The following is a 6,456-nucleotide window of genomic DNA, read 5'->3' as shown; positions in this document are numbered from 1 at the left end:
CTGAGCAACAGGCAAGAGAAGAAATTTCATTCTCAGAAAGAAAACTCAAGGCCACCTCTGGTGCAACAGTCATGCTATCTCTCACACACTTCCACCACACACTCCCCTGGCTGACCTAAAGAGGTCAGTATCCACAGTAATACATCTCGTTGCTACTGTGTACCCTTGATAGTGTGTAGAGAAAATGGTATTTCTATGGTTTTCCTCCTCAAAACTCATAAAACTGAGATAAACATTTATTATTAGGTCTCTCAGTTGGGTCTGACTCTTTGATGCCATGGACTGTAGCCTGCCAGGCTCCTCTGTCCATGGAATTCTCCACGCAAGAATACTGGAGTGGGTTGCCATTTCCTTCTCCAGGGGATCTTCCAGACCCAGAGATGGAACCTGGGTCTCCTGCATTGCAGGCAGATTCTTTACCATCTGAGCCACCAGGGAAGCCACTTAAAAAATTCAGATAAAGAGGTAAACTAGGGACTTCTCTTGTGGTCCAGGGTTATGGCTCTCCACTTCCACTGCCAAAGGCTCAGGATCAGTCCCTGGTGGGGAAACCATAAGATCTCACAAGCCATGTGTGATACAGCAAAACAAAGAGGCAACCTACAAAATACCTGGTCAATACTCCTCATAGTCATCACTAACAGGGCAATTCTGAGAAACTAACAGCCAAGAGGAGCCTAATAAAATATGGAAATCAAATGTAATATAGTATCATGGATGGGATCCATGATATATAAATAGAAAAAAATTGAAATAGAAAAAAATTAGGTAAAAACTAAGGAAATCTGAGTAAACGATAGGCTTTAGTTAATGTTATCAATGCTGGCTCATTAATGCTGGTAAACACACAGTACTAATGTGAGATAGTAACAGTAGAAACTGGATGGGGAGTAAAGGACGACTCTCTTTACTATCTGCTCGATTTTTCTGTAAGTCTAAAACTTTTAAAAAATAATTTATACACCTACACCCCTCAACACACAAACACACTTCATTTTCTACCAGGTCCCAAATTCTTAACATTCAGAGCTTGCTCTTCGGTTTTGAACAAAGGCCAGAGAACAGGGGAACTAATTCCAGAGGGTCATTTACTGACTTTTTTTTTTTTCAATCCCCCACCAGGGATTGAACCCAGATCCGGCAGTGAAAGCAATGAGTGCTAACCACTGGACCTCCGGAGAATTCCCACCACTGACTGTTAAAATATGTAAACGCAGTGTACAGTAATAAAACTGGTTGTCCATAAACACATTAAACCTTATCATCCAAATGAGTTCCATCACTTCCAGGTACTCAATTCAAGCAGCTTTTAGCCTTGTTTTAATAATATGAACACTGCTCAAAACACTTTGAGAATCATCTTCAGAGTCTATAGCACACACTTCAATGAATATTCATTATCTGCAGGTGGATCTGATTTATGCAAATAGCCAAAAAAACTCAGGCCAACGCTGATGAGTAAATGGGGCAGGAAATCTGGATCGTAAATGTGTTTCAGAATTTTTTGGATTTTAGAAATGTAATATGGTGCATATGCAATAAATAAGACAGCAGTCTCAGTGGGGTCTGGGACAGTACCTCATAAACAAATTAATGTTTCTGCAATGAGAGATGAATATTCACATTGGTATAAATGAAAGTGGCATAAATGAAACTATAAATAACCTTTTGTATTAATAAGCTATTTCACTCTCCTCTTTTACTTTCATCAAGAAGCTCTTTAGTTCCTCTTCGATTTCTGCCATAAGGATGGTGTCATCTGCTTATCTGAGGTTATTGATATTTCTCCCTGTAATCTTGATTCCAGCTTGTGCTTCATTCAGTCCAGCATTTCACATGATGTACTCCGCATGTAAATTAAATAAGCAAGATGACAATATACAGCCTTGATAAGCTAGGAGTTCCGCCACAAAGTAAGTTCAAGTCAGATTAGGTTTTGTAGTCAAAAGAGATATGAAAATTTTTGGTTTTCGTAACTTTCTTAACTTAGGAAAAAGACTGCAGATGGTGCCTATCTGATGACAATGCTCCTTTGTATCCACTCAGTCACCCAAGCCAGAAGCCTGAGAATTACTCTAAACTCTTCTCTTCGCCCAACCCTTTAGCCAATCATCAAATCCTATTCATATTACCCAATGATGATTTTTTTAAGTTTTTTTTGAAAAATAATTCTCTATGTATTGGAGTTTTCACTATGCTGGGTCTTCATTGCTGTGTGGACTTTTCTCTAGTTGCAGCGAACAGGGGCTATGCTCTAGTTGCTGTGTGTAGGCTTCCTGCAGAGGCTTCTCTTGTAGAGCACAGCCTCTAGGGCCCTGCGGCTTCAGTAGTTGTGGCTCCTAGGCTCTTCAACACGGGCTCAGTAGTTGCAGAGCAAGGTTAGTCGCCCTGCAGCATGTGGGTCAGTGATAGAACCCATGGCTCCTGCATTGGCAGGTGGATTCTTTACCTCTGAGCCACCAGGGAAGCCCCGATGACTATCTTTTAAATCTGTCCTTTCCTCTCCATCTCCAGCACCAGTGATTTAGTCTAGCACCTTGCCATCTTTCTCAGAGCACTTCTGTTTCCTTCAAGTTGGCCTCTCTGCAGTTTTAACATCCATAAAACCTTTTCTCCATACCACTCCTAAATACAGATCTGACCATGTCACTCCCATGTAAAAGTCTTTATGGTTCCATGGTATCTCCTGTGATACTTTATGGCCCACGGTCCTAATATCACCTAAATACAGATGTATAGAAACAAATTTGGGGACTTTCCTGGTAGTCTAGTGGTTAAGAATGCACCTTGCAATACAGGGGACACAGGTTTGATGCCTGGTTGAGGAACTAAGATCCTACATGGCACAGAGCAGCTTAGCCCATAAGCCACAACTAGAGAGTTCATGCCCAGAGTGAACGATCCCCTATGATGCAATGAAGATCCCAAGTGCTGCAAACAAGACCCAACACAGCCAAATAAATAAAAACACAAACAAGGCCATCCTCTGTGCTCACAGAGTACCTCATATGCTTATCACTTAAATAAAAGAAACAAATTTTAACTACAACAGTGCCACTCAAAGTTTGTTGTTATTTTTGTTGTTCAGTCGCTCAGTTGTATCCGACTCTTTGTGACCCCTGTGAACTACAGCAATCCAGGCTTCCCCGTCCTTCACCATGTCACAGAGCTTGTTCAAATTCATGACCATTGAGTCGGTGATGCCATCCAACCATCTTGTCCAAATTTTGTTACCAATCTGCAATGAAACAATTTCAGAAGTTAAGTGTAGGCATTTAGAAACTTCTATAGCAATTTAACAGCAAAATTTTATATTTATTGAATCTAATAAAATGGGGATTTAAAAAAATAATTCATGTTATTACTGTTTTTTAGAGAGTAGTGTACTCTACAGTGATTCTAAATTGCTTTAAAAATTGGTCCTGGGCTTACCTGGTGGCTTAGTAGTCAAGAATCCACCTGCCAATGCAGGAGCCGTGGGTTTGACTCCTGGTCTGGGAAAATCCCACATGCTGTGGAGCAGCAGGCTGGTGCACCCCAACTATTGAGCCTGCGCTCCAGAGCCTGTGCTCCGAAACAAGAGAAGCCACTGCAATGAGAAGCCCGAGCTCCGCAACTAGAGAGTAGTCTCCGCTCTTCACAGCTAGAGAAAAGCGAGTGCAGCAGTGAAGACCCAGCACAAAATATATAGGTAAGTAGATAAATAATTTTTAAAAAAACTTGTCCTTTACTATAGGTTGAGAAGCTCTGGTCTAGAATATCCTAAATGAAATGGCCTTGTACACCTCCCAGGGCTCCTTTTTAATCACCAGCAATCCCCATCCAGCAATAATGAACAATTTCTCATTTCTCCAATGTATCATTCTGTTTCATACTTCCATGTAAATTTAAACTCTGTTTTCTGTGACTTGATTCTCCCTTCTTCCTGGAAATCTATTTATACTTCAAAATTCTAGGCCGCATCATCACCTCCTTTGGATGCCTGTCTCAACCAGCCCCTCACAACCCCAAGCAGAAAATATCACTTGCCCCATGCCTCTATCACTGTTTGTAGCCCTATTATTGCACTATACTGTAATTCTTTATGTGTCTACCTCCCCCACTACCTATGTGGCTCCTTAAACACAGAAATCAGGTTTGTCTTTGAGGGTGAAGCATCTCTGATGAGATGACTAAACTGAAGGACAATACTTCAACTACAGTTCTAACATATTTTTCTGTTACCAGCAAGGACTTCAGACTTTACCTTTAGCACCTGGGTATGAATTAATTTACCAAAATAGCAAACATTAGAAGGCCAAGGAGCCAGACTTGTGAGACTCACTGGCAACTTTAAAAAGGAAGGAGACATGGAAAACAATTGTCACCACTTGAACAATTCTGCCCAGGTTCAGCCCCCTCTGGGTTAACTGCCCTTTTTAAAGCTGCTCAGGCCTGGAAATAGCATCATCAACTCACTCATTTCAGAGGACCCACCAGATACCAGATCAGAAGTCCTAGGCTAGAGGTGGAAACAATCAACTGTAATTAAAACATGTACAAAGAGGTTTGGCCAGGGGAGGGGAGGGGGTCACTGAGGGATCGGAGGAATTAATTCTGCCTAGAGGAGTTGCAGGAAGAACAGGGACCAGAAAGGTGACATTTGTGCTGCATTCGCCCAGGTGAAAACTTGGGGGACGGTAGTTGGTGAGCAGGGCAGTCTGCTAGATGCAAATCTACTCGTGCCTAGTAATGACAATCCTTCTGGTTAGCAATTCCCTCACTCCTCTTCCACCCACTTTCTTCACAATCTTTTCCTCTGTTCTTGGAAAATTGTTAGAGGATAGTTTCCCTTCTTGGAAGAGATCAGTGTAGCATTAAACTTGATTAAATGGGACCCACCGCTCAGCTCTGTGTCCCTCTGAGAACACAGCCCAGGAAGGAGGGGGTAAGCAGGTGAGCCCAGTAGAGAAGCCGCCTTGAGCCACCCTGGGGAAAACCGGGTTCAAGGAGAAAAGTGAAAGTGAAGTTGCTCAGTCCTGTCCGACTCTTTGTGACCCCATGGGCTGTAGCCTGCCAGGCTCCTCCGTCCATGGGATTTTCCAGGCAAGAATACTGGAGTGGGTTGCCATTTCCTTCTCCAGGAGATCTTCCCGACCCAGGGATTGAACCCAGGTCTCCCGCATTGTAGGCAGACGTTTCACCGTCTGAGCCACCAGGGAAGTCCTATATCAAGGAGAAAAAGAGAAGAAATTATTTTTTTAATTTGATGCACCTCTTTGTCAATCATCCCTCACCTGTCTCTTTGTTGTTTTTCCGTAGTTTCCCTTAATCTTGGTCTTTTTGTTTCTCTCTCCATTTGCTAAGGGCTGGAAATTCCTTGTTCTCAACGGAAGGGAGGAGGAGGGGAGCTGGAGGTGGTAGGAGTGGGAGGGAAGCGAAGAACAGACATCTCAGCAGCTCCGGCTGCGGGGGAGTCTGGGCCTCTGGCGGGGCTTGACAAGTCAATGGTTTTTAAAATGTACATATTTTTAAATCCACGCAGAGGGGCTCACAAACCTAGAGACACAGACACACAAGTAGATGTAAAGAAACGTATAGATACACAACCTCGGGGTACAGAAGTACAAACTGGGAGTGAAGTGAAGTCGCTCAGTCGTGTCCGACTCTTTGCGAACCCACGGACTGGCTCCTCCATCCATGAGAATCTCCAGGCAAGAATACTGGAGTGGGTTGCCATTTCCTTCTCCAGGGTCTTAAATTTGCTTCTGAGCATTTCACAATTTACAGTTTTCATATACACTCTCACTTGAACCTCACGACAACCCTGAGAAACAAAGATACAAACACTCGGGAGTTTCACTCTCAAACACACGGTCGCACCCAAACAGATTTCTCCTGACCCCGAGGGGCATGGGCTGGCCCAGTGCGCGGGGTTTTTCTCCCCTCTTCCCTCTCTGGCCTAGTACCGGCCCCAGGACCAGGTCCCTTCCGCGTTCTCTTTTCTGGGCCGGGACCCAAGGCCGAGCGCCCAGTCGGTTGCCGCCCCCTTGCTTCACTCCCTATTCCGCCCTCTTCGCCGGCGGGCCCGCGACTCCCCACAGATCCCGGGGCTCGGCACCGCCCCAAGGAGGGCCGGGTGGGAGGGAGGGGGGCGCCTTGAGCAGAGGCTGCGTGGGCGGAGGATGTGCGTCACGGGGAGCGTGGGCAGAGGGAGGGAGGAGGCACGTGGAAACCCGGGGCCAGCCGCTGGCAGCCCAGGCTCTAAAATAACCGGAGAGGAGAATGGGGGAGGGGCGCCCACACACCTAAGGGGGGTCGGGGATGACCCCGGAGGGACCTCGTGTCGCCGCGCCCTCCAGTTGCGGGACGGAGGACTCAGCTCGTTCCTATCACTCCCCACCCCCGTGTTTGTGGCATTATGGAATGGAGAAGAGAATCTGGGCTACCGAAATTCCCCCCGGTGATGCGATGCAC

At 45.2% G+C, this 6,456-nt stretch overlaps 1 long non-coding RNA gene across 1 annotated transcript; it reads right to left on the bottom strand.

The window, feature by feature from the left end:
• Window positions 1-1,071: 1,071 nt before the first annotated feature.
• On the bottom strand, window positions 1,072-5,377 carry LOC114114012 (uncharacterized). The gene is made up of 3 exons (XR_009599947.1): window positions 4,882-5,377; window positions 3,433-3,643; window positions 1,072-3,238 (listed from the first exon to the last, which is right to left on the bottom strand). It is a non-coding gene; the product is annotated as an uncharacterized LOC114114012 (long non-coding RNA).
• Window positions 5,378-6,456: the final 1,079 nt, after the last annotated feature.

This window comes from Ovis aries, chromosome 3 (assembly GCF_016772045.2).
Source record: "Ovis aries strain OAR_USU_Benz2616 breed Rambouillet chromosome 3, ARS-UI_Ramb_v3.0, whole genome shotgun sequence".
Classification (NCBI taxonomy): Eukaryota; Metazoa; Chordata; class Mammalia; order Artiodactyla; family Bovidae; genus Ovis; species Ovis aries.
The sequence above is the reverse complement of the archived record's forward strand: the minus strand, read 5'-3'. Positions and strand labels throughout refer to the sequence as shown.